Genomic DNA, 14,079 nt, shown 5'->3' with positions numbered 1-14,079 from the left:
TTAACGTTGTTTGCGCATGATATTTTAAAGTTTTATGTTGTGTTTATTGCGTTAAAATGCTGAAGATTATCCATAGCCTTGGAAAAAAAAACACAATGTATAAAAGTATTTTTCAAAGAACTTCGAGGGATTAGAAAATATTCCTTTAAATAACATCACCGACACCGTTGTCAATATGACTGTTATCGTATAGTAAGTGTAAAGAATGTTGCAATATAAAACGTAGGAGTGCTGCCCTCGCGTCAGGTTTTTTATATTCCTGGTCAGTCTTTACAAATGAGTGAGTATAGTTTAGATAAAACTTGGTATGCAGATAGTTTGAGATCCCGGGAAGGACATAGGATAGTTTTTATCCCGGAAAATTGCATTGTTCTAGCGACAAACGAATTTTTCGCAGACAAAGTCGCAGGAAACACCTAGTACTTCCTACTCCATCTCTCCGTTCTTGTCTATACTCTTTGGTTCGACCTTTGAATCGCGAGTTATTATGGAACCATTTCATAGTCAACGCTAAAGGGAAATGCTAATGCCTACCACGAAAGCTCTTAAGGCATTGAATCTAAAAGGTAATAAACAGAGTTATCATTTAAATAGCTGAGTCGTACCACTTAAACGGAATCCCATAAACGTTATTAAGATTAATGAACCACGACCTTGAGAGACATTGTAACTAATGATTAGTTAAGCTTTGTTTTGTTAATTAATGAGTCCTGTCATATTTTTAACATTTTTGCATCTATTTAACAAAACGATGTGTATCTTTACAGATGGTCAGTTGGTTTTCTTGGTTTTGGCATTTTTTTTTATAGTTACAATTATTTTTAATATTTATTCTTAGTTTCAAAATTTTACTTTAAGGGGTTCCCTACCTGGGTCGATAAACTCAGAACCTCTTATAAGTTCACTAAGTTCACTTCGTTGTATGTCCGCTCGTCTCTATAGACCCTTTTTCTCAAGAACACGTGGAACTATCAAGCTATGTAATAGGTACTCACTCAGGCTGCTCTGCTACCGCTTTGAACAGTGAAAAATCCTTCTATTTAATTAAATCGACGTAATCAAAACATACAGTGGTTAAATAGGTGTTTACGGGAAATCAAAACTTATAGAGTACTTCCTGTTCTCCAAGAAACTTGAAATCACAGAGTTCATCTCTACAAAACCCTCGGCGCGCGAGTTCGACTCGAACTTGACCGTACTAAAAAAAACTGACATTGTACATACAAGCAATACCATGTCCTCGGTACCGCTCTGCTTTCAGAGCATGACATGAGTGCGTGTGAGCTAACTTTGGGGGCGGCAGACGTGAAAGGTATATTTCAGAATTATGTTTTTTATTTTTTATTTATGACGGTGGAAGCATTCTACACTTCCACTGAACGTAGATATAGTTAGTGTTTAGTTTTGTAACATCCCTGTATTATTATTATTTTGTATTTTTTCTTTAATTGTACACTGTAGTTTTTAAATATTTTATTTGTAATTATTTCATTTTGAATTCTTCTTGGCAATAATGGTCTTTCCAAAAGCGCTGATAGTTTAAAAAATGACGTGTAAAAGTGCCCATTGCGGCCTATTTACTGAATAAATGATTTGTGAATTTTGAATTTGAATTTAGTGAACTGCTATGGCACGTCAATATTAACCTAAATTTTAATCACACACAACACACAAACATCACGCCTGTATTCCCAAATGGAGTACGGAGAGCACACGAAACGTTACGGCTTCGGAGCCACCTTTGGCAATTTTAGGTTTTAAGTTTGACAAAAATGGTACAATAGTGACAGGTAGCTAGCCTGTCGCCTACGATATACCTTAACCTATATCCTCAGTCGCCTCTTACGACACCCACGGAAGAAATAGAGAGGTGTTATTCTAACCCGACACCGCACGGGTCGGGGCGGGGGCTTAATTTTAATGATCCGATTATTTTTTGTCCGATTAATGCAAAATTATCTATTCGTTTCTATTAGAGTCACAGTTTAAATCAAACTCTATCATAAATGACATAAAGTTTGATGTTCATAAATCGAAAATTTTACTTGGGTGTCAGGAGGATAAGCCAAATAGGTGAATCGTGAAAATGAAAACCGATTATGCCAAGTGACCCTGTGGGCATTTAAGATATGAATCAAACCTCAAGTACCTTTGATTACGAAATTCACTATAATCTTGCTGGCAGTCAGTGGCCGGTGCTGTGGCAAACAAAACACTGTCGCAGCTCTATCAAGATGCTGACTTAATTATAATTACTTAACAAGCAATTAATAAAGGCTATCTGATTTAAGTGACAACCTTGTGTGGTCAGAACACCACACACCGCAAGATAAAAGTATAAAAAGTATGAGAAAGAAGGTTAGAGAACCTGTCTACGAACGAGGCTTGAGGTCCTGCATTTAATTCTGGGTTGTGGCAGATATTTGTACGAAAATAAGTATTTAATTAACAACTAAAAAGGAAAGGTTTAGTAGTAACTTAAACTTCAACAGTCAGAACCCATTAGAAAATTTAATGTTAATTTTTGAGCTGGTCACGATTTTGAATGGGACTCAACTGTTAAAGTTTAATTTACTTAACAGACAGAGACTTGTTTTTCCTTTTTAGTTTTTATTTTAAAGTGTTTTTAAGAATGCCAAAAGAAGCACTAGTGTCAAACAGTAGGTATAGGTAAAGGGGAGTATTGTTTTATATGGAGTAACGGAAGACACCTTTACTATAAATTGTACGATGCTGTCGCGATACAAACTAGTTATTACATATGATAGTATAGTGAAAGTTGATCTTATTTTGGCTGGTTCGCAATTCACACTAGTTTGTTTATAATATTTTAGAGCAAGTTACATAACGGTGTGGCTTTTGTATGATCTCATCACCTGGTGCAGGTCGACTACTCGTTTTGAACAATCGCGTAGAACTAGAGTGTTGCAAGTCTTGTAATAATGATTATACTTGGTTTGGATAGGTATCGTCATATGTCAATGTCAAATTATTCTTATCTTTTTCATTACATGTACTGTTGCCATGATAATGTGGGCTATACAGCCAACTTATATTTTAGTCTCGTAGCTATTTTTGTATTTGATTTCACTTTGATTTGTTTTGTGTGACTTTCCGTAATTGCACTCTCCTGTGGCCCGGCGGAAGACCAGTGCTGGTTTTCAACCAGCGATATGCTGAGCCGGGACCTTTTTATAGCGGCAACATTTCCTATTGTTATTTTTACTTATTATGTGTCAAGCCGTGGTGGCCTAGTGTTTGACCTATCGCCTCTCAAACAGAGGGTCGTGGGTTCAAACCCCGGCTCGCACCTATGAGTTTTTCGGAATTCATGTGCGGAATTACATTTGAAATTTACCACGAGCTTTGCGGTGAAGGAAAACATCGTGAGGAAACCTGCACAAACCTGCGAAGAAATTCAATGGTGCGTGTGAGTTCCCAATCCGCACTGGGCCCGCGTGGGAACTATGGCCCAAGCCCTCTTGTTCTGAGAGAGGCCTGTGCCCAGCAGTGGGACGTATATAGGCTGGGATGATGATGATGATGTGTCATTGCTGTTATAAATAAATTATTTTCTTTCTTTCTTTCTTTCTTTCTTATTTACCTGAATCCTGAATGTAAACAAAACAACGTCGATTGGTGTCTTAAATATTGAAATTCCTCCAACACTTACATTTCTGTATTGAAATACACTAGTCTAAATAGTTTGTATTACAATAATAGATACATAGTAAAATGTATAAAACGTAACAAACTGGCAGCTGAAGTTTGTTTACATTTAGTTAAATATCTATTTAAAACAAGTATAGCTGTTATCTGCGACTCAGTCTGGCTATGAATTTACTTATCGGTGTCCCACGGCAAGTAAGTAATTTTCCGGGATGAAAACTCACCGTACCTAATCTAAATTATTGCTTGCTGAGTGGGGCCTATTATATTGTTCGGGCACGTATTTGAATATCGTATTTTATTTATAAACAAACAAATAATATATACAATAATTAACAGAAATAAATAAAAAAGAACTAAAACTAACTTACTCTAATCCTAAACATCTATATTTAAAAATGTCACCAAGTCGTTGCTATTGGGCAGGGTGCCCATGAGGCTGGCTGCGTTATATTGTGTAATTGAATGTTCTTGTTATTTTTTTTCTAATGTCCCGAATATGCGTAGGTAAATGATTGTTCTCTTCTCTTTTCCTATCTCTAAGCTAGTTCAGCAGTTTAAGCGTAAAGAGGTAACAAACAGACAGAGTTACTTTTGCATATAAGGACCGCAAATAGCTGTTGCCCGCCAATTCGCCTGGTAAGAATTTGTTCATCCTTTCCCACGGGACTTATGCAATTTTCCGGGATAACAAATTACTGATGTTCTTTTTAGGATCAACCTACCTCCGTAGGTACCAAATTTCATGTAAATCACTTCCGTAGTTTTTGATTGAAGAGCTACCTCTTCAATCAAAAACTACGGAAGTGATTTACAACTGATATAGTTGAGTGAGGCACGCGTCATCTTAGTTTAGACAAGCTCTACTTACTTACCAAATTAAACAAAAGTATGAAGTAAAGTAATTAGGTAAAACAAATAAGGTTCATACAGATGGAGCAGTATGGATTAGTATAATACCCACATGCGATCATCATCATCATCATCATCATCATCATCATCAGCCGGAAGACGTGTGCTGAACAAAGGCCTCCCCCTTAGAACGCCACAATGAACGACATCTCCCCACTTGGATCATGCGATCATATTTATTACAAATTATGGTAATGTAATATCGTCTCAGGTACGCTTGTCATAAAAAAATATTTTGAAATTCTTTCCGAAGCCATTTAAGATATGTCGCAAAAGACATAAAAAGTATTGCGTGCCCGAAAGACACTTTGCATAAGAAGTTCAAAAGAAAAGTGTATCGTGGGAAGTAATTCTATCTTATAGGTTACTCGTCTCGATTTATTGCTTATGGAGCAATGACTTGTTGGGTGTTTCGCTTTTCTTACGGTTATAATTACTATTGATTTACATATATTATGAACTAGCTTCAACCTCCGGCTTCGCCTGCATTGGTAATACACGAGGAACATTTTCAATTTTAGAGTTTGACCTACTACTCCCAATGGAGTACAGCCCTTTATATTTTAGTGGTGAGTTTAAGTATATACTGCCCATCATGATCAAAGTTGTCTCGTCTCTTTTTTAACCGACTAGTAATTTCTGGTACTGGTGGTGGAATAGGTACGTAATGCAAGTTGGATTACCACGCAAGTACAGAAAAAGTGCAGTCAGCAAAAATATAGAAACTTATTAAGCTTCAAAAGCTTTACGAGCCCGAATTTTAAAAAACCCGAAAAAAATATTGATAATATTTAAAATGTAGTAAAAGTCCTTCGTTATAAAGACAGTGCTTTGATGTTTCAATCAATTAAGAAAAAAATAGACCAGACACTGTCGCGACGTTGATCGATCATTAACAAAAAACGATAGTGAATTATTTAGAAGATGTAAATGATTTAGAAGTGACGGTAGTTAAATAAAGTATCTCACACAACACATGTCTTGATCCCACTGCAGAGCACTAGGGGACTCCTCTCATAATGAGATTAACTTAAAGTTCGTGGTGTCGTGGTAAATTTCACACATGAATTTTGAAAAACTCAGAAGTGCGAGTCCAAATTTGAACCTATGATCCTTTGTTTGAGGTGACATAAGTCAAACTACTAGACTGCCATGGCTTAATAGTATGGTATTAAGAACTCTACATGTAATTAAAAAAACATTGTAAATCCGTTTTAAAAAAACCTCGTTGAGTTTTTTGCCGGATTTTTCTCAACAGTGTTTTTCTTCGGATCAGTGGTGGATTATCTACATTCAGAAGTAATTCTTACACCCGAAATAAAATATATAAATGATTTATACGTATAAATGTGTTTTGATTTTTAGAATAACCCACCGGACCGGACTATGTTTAGTTAGTCACAGCAAGTATTGGGAGTTGCCAGTAATTACATCATGGAAGAATCGAACAACTTTGACCGGAAGCAATCGAGATTCTATGCGTAACTAATACTCATTATGCTTTCTGTACACAACCAATTAAAATAATAAACCATTTATTATCACTTTTTAACCCCCGACGCAAAAAGAGGGGTGTTATAAGTTTGACCGCTATGTGTGTCTGTCTGTCTGTCTGTGGCACCGTAGGTAGCTCTTAACGGGTGGACTGATTTGAATGCGGTTTTTTTTTATTCGAAATCAGTTTTTATATTTAGCTCTCTCATTCTGTGCAATGCAGTGGGACGTAGATGGCCGGAAATACAACAAAACATTCCCGCACCTATTCTAGAATAACCATGTAAGAAAATTTCTAAGTGCCATGTTTAGTATATTCCTGTATCATAAAACCTACTAAAGTGGATGTAAACTAAAACAACAGTGTTAAATATTATCTTTGGCCAGGAACAGCAAAAGTTCCCGCGCTAAGTTCTGGCATAAAAATAAATAAGAATGCACCGAGCGTGGAAATAATGCGCCAAGTTTTGAAACTAAGTTTCGTTTGTTTAAAGCCCAATTCCTTTATGGGATCTAAACTAGCTTTATTGTTACAAGGTGCCGTGTTTTGCGTTTGTGAACTACTGTATTTTGAACAGTGATTCGGGTTAGTTTTGGGGTCGTTTATGCTGCAATATTTAAGCGGACTTTTCGGTCTTGCCGCATTTACATTCGAGTTCATAAAATTGTGAGCGAAAATTTGATCAAAAATATCTCACAAGTTTATGAACTGGACTATACTATCCCTGATAAAAAATAAAAATATTATAAATGAAACAGATATAAAATTCAGATCTATTGTCAAGAAGACATTAATATCTAAGGCGTATTATAAAGTTAATGATTATATCATGGACAGGGATATTTGGAAATAATTCCGATCCGCATTAGCGATCCCTTCAAATAGCGAACCTACTGTGTTAAAAATAAAGTTGTGTTAAATAATTGTGATGTTTAGATATCATTTAATAATATTGTAAATCTGTTTAAAAAAATACACCTCGTTGAGTTTCCTGCCGGATTCTTCTCAACAAAGGTTTTTCCGAACCGTGGTAGTTTTTTTTTGACATTCAAAACTTTCCGGCGGCGAATGCACTAGTCCCAAAACGCACTATTAGTCAATACACTCTAATTTCGAAAGCCCTTTTCTCATAAGAAACTAGGCCCAAAACACCATATTTCCAAAAAGGCTCATTCTCGATTTACACGAGAACCATTGAGACTAGTCCAAAAATACACCTTTCCAAAATACCCCAAATTGTGTTCACCTGTAGGTGGCGTAATACTTCATTCTCATAATGCATAGTTCTCAAAACACTCTAGTTCCAAAATACCCTAATTTTTTTTCTTTTATTTTCGAATGACTCTTTGAAATTGCTTTCAGCCGTAACCGTTACCCGTTTGACGCCAAGAGTATTCTTGAAAAAACAGTTTTTTTGAAATATTATTTTGAGCTATATACAGCATGTAATCGTTAAGTGTAGCCAGGCGATAGTTCCGTAAATATATCTGATATCAGAAAATTTCAATAATAACTTTCTTTTAAATAAAACTAGAAATATTAAAAGTATTAAGTTTAAACGCTTCCATACTTAAGTACGACGACGACTTCACTCCTTGTGTATAAATAAATGAGTAATTCATTATCTTTTGATTTTATTATTTACATACCTATGTGAGTTTTATCGTTTACAACTAGTGATAAACGAACTAGGATAGGTATTTCATTTAAGTCAGTCGTTATTTCGTTCGATTAAGGTCTCAACTATCATAGTATCATGCCTTACGAATACCGTTTTCTACGGTGTTGTTATAATATATTTTAAGTACATATAATAAAATTGGCCAAGAGAATGTCGAGCCATGCTTAGTTTAGGATTTCGTAATAATGTTATAATAGAAAAATGCCCTTTGTCATTGATTAACTTAAATAACACTAAATCTTAACGGCACTGACGTCCTTTTAGGGAAATAATAGGGTATCTATTTTAGTAAATACGCATCAAAGCATCTAAATAATGCACATTTAGAAAGCAATTTCAAAGAGTCATTCGAAAATAAAAGAAAAAAAATTAGGGTATTTTGGAACTAGAGTGTTTTGAGAACTATGCATTATGAGAATGAAGTATTACGCCACCTACAGGTGAACACAATTTGGGGTATTTGGGAAAGGTTATTTGGACTAGTTCTCAATGGTTCTCGTGTAAATCGAGAATGAGCCTTTTTGGAAATATGGTGTTTTGGGCCTAGTTTCTTATGAGAAGAGGGGCTTTCGAAATTAAAGTGTATTGACTAATAGTGCGTTTTGGGACTAGTGCATTCGCCGCCGGAAAGATTCAAAAGTGCTTGTTTGACTTTGACTTTGATATTATAAATGCAGATGGCCGTTGGGGTCGAAAAGTTCCCGAATGGAGCCCGCAGATTGGCAAGCGCAGCGTACAACGTCCACCAACGAGATGGATCCTGGCTGCGGGTTCGCGGTGGATGTAGACCGCTTCCAACCGTTACAACTGGAGGTCCATGGCGGAGGCCTATGTTCAACAGTGGACGTTCTACGGCTGAGATGATGATGATTAAAAATCTAAAAGTACTCGTAGTAAGTATATATAATTTTTTAGGGCACTAACCTATTTAGTATAATGGCAGTAATTCTATTGTTGGTTTATGCATGAAAAGCGTGTAAAGGCAGTAACATAAAAGCTGCATTTGTAGTCAAGTCATTGAGTCGTGACACATTTGTGGAACCTTTTCATAATATTTGTAATAATGATACGGCAATGCCTGCTAACGAAGTGATTACGGCATTTATATAAGGCCAATGGCCATTTAAATAGTTCAAACAAAGGTAATACTCGAACCGATTGTTTACTGAAGAATTAAAAAAAAAACTAAAAAAACTGTACTTTTCTCAAACATGCTATGTAATGTTTATGTTGTGTTTCATAAAACAGGCTTCAAAATATACCGTTGCAGGCCTAGGCCTGCAAGACAACAGTCTTTTGTTTCAATGCAAAACGTCAAATATCCACGATAAATGCCATTATACACGACTTGAAATTAATAATCTCAATTTCTATGGTTCCTTTATTAGTTACTGAATAAATTCACAGGACTATGAATATTCTATATGTAAATATATAAATATTACCGACACGTTTTAGTCAAATTACAATTTAATTTAAGTACATAATAAAGTATTAATGTAGTTGACTAAGTGGGCTGCAGTTCGAGTATAATGGCCCTAAAAACCGAACAGCAAACACAATAAAAAAAAGTTTTGGCGGGAAAATTGACAAGTGTCATTGTCTTTTTTTTGATTGACTGGACTTGGGCTTTAGCCATTTTCCAAGTAAGTTCCTTTGTCATTTCAATAGTATTTTTTAATTAAATTTCTGTAGATTTCATCTGACACACGAACGTCAAACCTCGACTTGAAGTTTCAATTTAAAGTTTCTCTATGGTACTAATACTCTTTGATTTAAAGAGAAAAGTCCAAATAAGTGATTTAATGCTTTAACGAGGTGACAAATCTAAAATGTCAAACTTTGGTCAAAGTGAACTACAATGTATTCGAGATTCGCGCTGTCATCGTTCATCCACCATTACCTCTCATATTTCGTTTTCTACAATTTTTTTACCGTACAACGGCAAAAACTACTAGACACTGGCAAAATTGTCCTCCGATGGACAGAGCCCATTTTTTTTAAAGAACAACAACAACAATGTTATTCGAAATCCATGTGCTTAATGAATAATAATGTAATAAACAGATAAAGATTACGAGTATTACAGAAAGTGGTTAGTGTTTCGTACTGTAGGCAGTAGTGTGGTAGTGCGGTCATAGTTGAAATTGCAGTAATCTGATATGTGGATTGGTTTTGATTAGTTTGTTTACGTTAATAAGCAGCCTCATACTGTCTGTACATGATGTTACAAGAATCTTTAACATACTGCGAATAAGAGGACCAAAAGTCATGTTGAGATTGAGCAAATTAGAAAAAGCAACTAAAAGTTAGTAAAAAGTATGTTATTACAACATACTCCACTTTACCATCAACCAGGTATCAGCTTTGCCTTTCGTTCTGTTACATACTGTATATTATTATATATTTTGGGGATCTCGGAAACGGCTCCAACGATTCCGATGAAATTTGGTATGTGGGGGTTTTCGGGAATGACGAATCGATCTAGCTTGGTCTTATCTCTGGGAAAACACTTATTGTCGAATTTTAGCCCGAGCAAAGCTCGGTCGCCCTGGTTCTTACATTAAGACGCTATAAGCACATACACATTGCCTATTTTTTAAGATTAAAAAAAAATATGGCTACATCATGCTAACCACATTTTGGCTAAGTTTGTGGTTTAACAAGGATGCTTAGCTAATTATAGTAAAACGATGTGTGTACATAATTTGTAAACAGTTAGTAGTTGGCCAAAAAACTTTCTACATCCATCAAGGTTTGTGGATAAACTTTAAACTGTTCGAATATTGTGTTTGAAGACGTGCCAATCTTGACAGTTTTGGTCATCAGTTACTACGGCATCGAAGACGTTACTACATCTCCTAAGTTCTAGGTCCTATGTGCACGTGTCTTTTGTCTGGTTTTGCGTTCTGTTTGTTTTCATTATTGTTATTTTTTTATTTAAATTATTTTACTTTCTATTTGTTTCTTTTTAGATTTACTTTTGAATTTATGTCGCCTTCCGTGAAGTCGCCAAGCGGTCTCAGCGGAAGACCAGCGTTGGCCTCTACGGCCAACACTATGCTGAGCTGAGACCGTTTCGCGATTTCGCAAATACTGTCGTTAATATTTATTTTATGGTTGTTTTATTTTGTGTACTTACTTATAATATGTTTTTCGAATTAGCGAATAAACGTTTCTATTTATTTTATTTTCTATATAAGGACGCTGGGTGGTAGGAGGTAGCTTATCTCCGGGCACTATGCTACTAATGTAACACACGTTAATCACCTCACGCGACTGCGGAACACGTGGCCGCTCGAATGCAGCCCGCTGCGCTTGCGCAACGAGCATTCTTTGCGAAATAGTTTCCAGACGGCTGCAAATTAACATGTCACTCCACATGTGGCTTGCGAGTTACTAAAATGGAGGTGTTCAGGGTGATAATATGGTAGTTTGAAATTGAGTAGTAGCACTTGAGTGGAGATCCAGAACAGGACATAGAAATGTTGGTAAACCACTCACATGATGGACCGATGGTCTATCCCTTGTACCACAAAAGTTACAAGTGCAATTCGAGAAAATTGTAACATTTTACTGTAAAAACTTAACAATTTTCTCTGATTTTAGCACGTTATAACTTTGGTCGAAATTGCCGCAGAGGAATGGATGGGGAAGACTCAAGAGCAAGTAAAATGACGTGCATTACTGAAGCTGAAGAATCTTGAGAAGGAGAATTACTGAAACACTTCGCATACATTTTTGAGTTTTGTTAATAACCTAAACTAACCAACAAAAAGTCGGAAAACCCCCGACTTTGTCACTTCAAAGTACAATATCTCAAAAATGGCTAAACCGCTTTTGATGAAACATGTCTAAGAACCATCGCTAGAAAACTTGCTTTCACATGGAAAAACCGCATTCAATCTGTCCACCCGTTTACGTGCCACAGACAGATACACACACAGAGAGAAACACGATAGCGATCAAACTTACAACACCCCTTTTTTTTGCGTCGGAGGTTAAAAAACAAGAAAAGAAGAATAATAATAATACAGGGATGTATCGGATCCCTTAATTACAAAACTAATGACCTGACATGTGTTTAAGGTAAATGTACATAATAATATAATCGTCACTGCCCCATAGTTGCCATCTTTAATTGTACGTCATTAGCAATACAGGTGACAGCAGGGGTACGTATTATAATGTATAAATTTAAAATAATATCGGTTGAAATACATACAGTTGAAATAACGAAATTGAAAAATATAATGGTTAAAATAAATATTAATCAAAATTCATAAAGCACGTTTTTCATACTGGTCGAAATACATAAAATTAAAATGACTAAGTTCACAATGTATATGTTCAGAATATATACAATCAGAATATATAATAGTTGAAAGAAATAACAATTAAAATTCCTATAGTACGTTTTTCATAATGGTCAAAATACATACTATATAATGCCTAAGTTCATCATCATCTCCAGTCTATTCACATTCTATTTACATGTTAAATTCTGAAAAATTAAGGACTGTAAGACAAGTCGACGGAGCTCCGCTTCGCGGAGCTCCTATTCAGCGCAGTTATGGCGCTTCGCGCCTGGACAAAACTCTAACCTAACCTAACCTATAAGATACCGACTGATCGGAATCGGTATTGTCTAACAAGACCTTGCATTTTAAACTAAAGTCAGATCATAAATTGAATAGAAACTTTAGGTGCGACGACGAGCGTAGCGAGGAGGAGCGTGTTTAGGTTCAACTTTGACCAAAACAAGCACGAGCCGAGCGAGCATAGCGAGCGTGCCGCGGCAGCGGCCGGCGAGTGCCAGAATTGTAATATATGCATTTTTCTTTGTGAAAATTCAGTGTCTAGTATGTATTTCAACCATTATAGAAAACATACTGTATAAATTTTGAACGTATACTTTATGAAAATATGCATTTGTGCCATATGACTAAGAACCATTACGCGTTGTAACCATTATATATTTTGACCACTATGCATTTCAAGCTTATGCTTTTAGAACTTATGTCAAATAACTTTATATATTTTGATGCATTATATTTTATAATTTTCGGTATTTCAACTGTATGTATTTCAACCGATATGTATTTTAAATTATACATTATAATACGTACCGACAGCAGGGTGCCATCTATTGGGTATTAGCGTGTTGAACACTAGGACTTTCACCTTACAATGTATTTTTCAGGAGTTAATCAATCTACGTATCTATCAGTAACCTAAATGTTTCATTATTTTCTCGCAGAAATCCCTACGTCTCAACCCTACCGCTATAATACACATGGAAATTATTTCGCAAGCTAAACGTTCGTATGAAAAATTAAATAATACCTGAGTTATAAAGCAAGACTCATACAACCGGTTGTGTGGACGCCTGTTGAAACTGTTTAATGACACTGGAATCTTGCATTAGTTCTAGCATTTAACGTTTGATGTTACACAAAAGTTAAATTTTTAATGTTCCGTAATCCTCAAGAAACTTAGTATCGCATTGTCAGTCTGTCGGTTTCTGTTTATTTTAGAGATCGTTAGTTCCAGAGAGCTGTGATTTTGCGTGGATATAGGTATGGCTTCATACGTGAAGATCTGGCAAATGAATGGAAATAATGCAGCAATGTCGCAGCACACGCTGAGTCGGCGCCTTCTCGCGGCAACTTAATTAGGTACATATCTTATAATATTATGTATATTTTATGGGGCACTTGACACCAATTGACCTAGTCCTAAACTAAGCAAAGCTTGTACTATGAACACTAGGCAACAGATAAACATACTTATATAGATAAATACATATTAAACATCCAAGACCCGAGAACAAACATTCGTATTATGCATACAAATATCTGCCTCAGCCGGGATTCGAACCCGGGACCTCAAGCTTCGTAGTCAAGTTCTCTAACCACTTGGCCATCCGGTCGTCAATATATAACTTGAATTGTTTGTTTTCGTACAATTGTCATGGCATATTTGTGAATAAAGATTTTTATCTATCTAAATACCCCTTGAATTTCTCAAAAATTAAATCGTGAATTTTCATTAACGTTTGCATAAGGCCGCTTGTAGACGTCCGTTCTTTCACCGGACAACGGACCGTTTTTCTGCCGGAGTTGCGGTTTTGTATGGCTTACAATGAATGTAAGCCATACAAAGCCGCATGTTATGTATGTGTACATGCACTGGATACTTGTCTGGCGACGAAGCCGTACAACACCGCAAAAAACGGTCCGTTGGCCGGTGAAAACAACGGAAGTCTACAACCGGCCTAAGAGAAAAATTATAACATGCGATTTGAAAGGGGGTCGGGCCA

The sequence above is a fragment of the Choristoneura fumiferana genome, chromosome 7 (genome assembly GCF_025370935.1).
Source record: "Choristoneura fumiferana chromosome 7, NRCan_CFum_1, whole genome shotgun sequence".
Taxonomy (NCBI): Eukaryota; Metazoa; Arthropoda; class Insecta; order Lepidoptera; family Tortricidae; genus Choristoneura; species Choristoneura fumiferana.
This window is presented reverse-complemented; position numbering follows the sequence as displayed.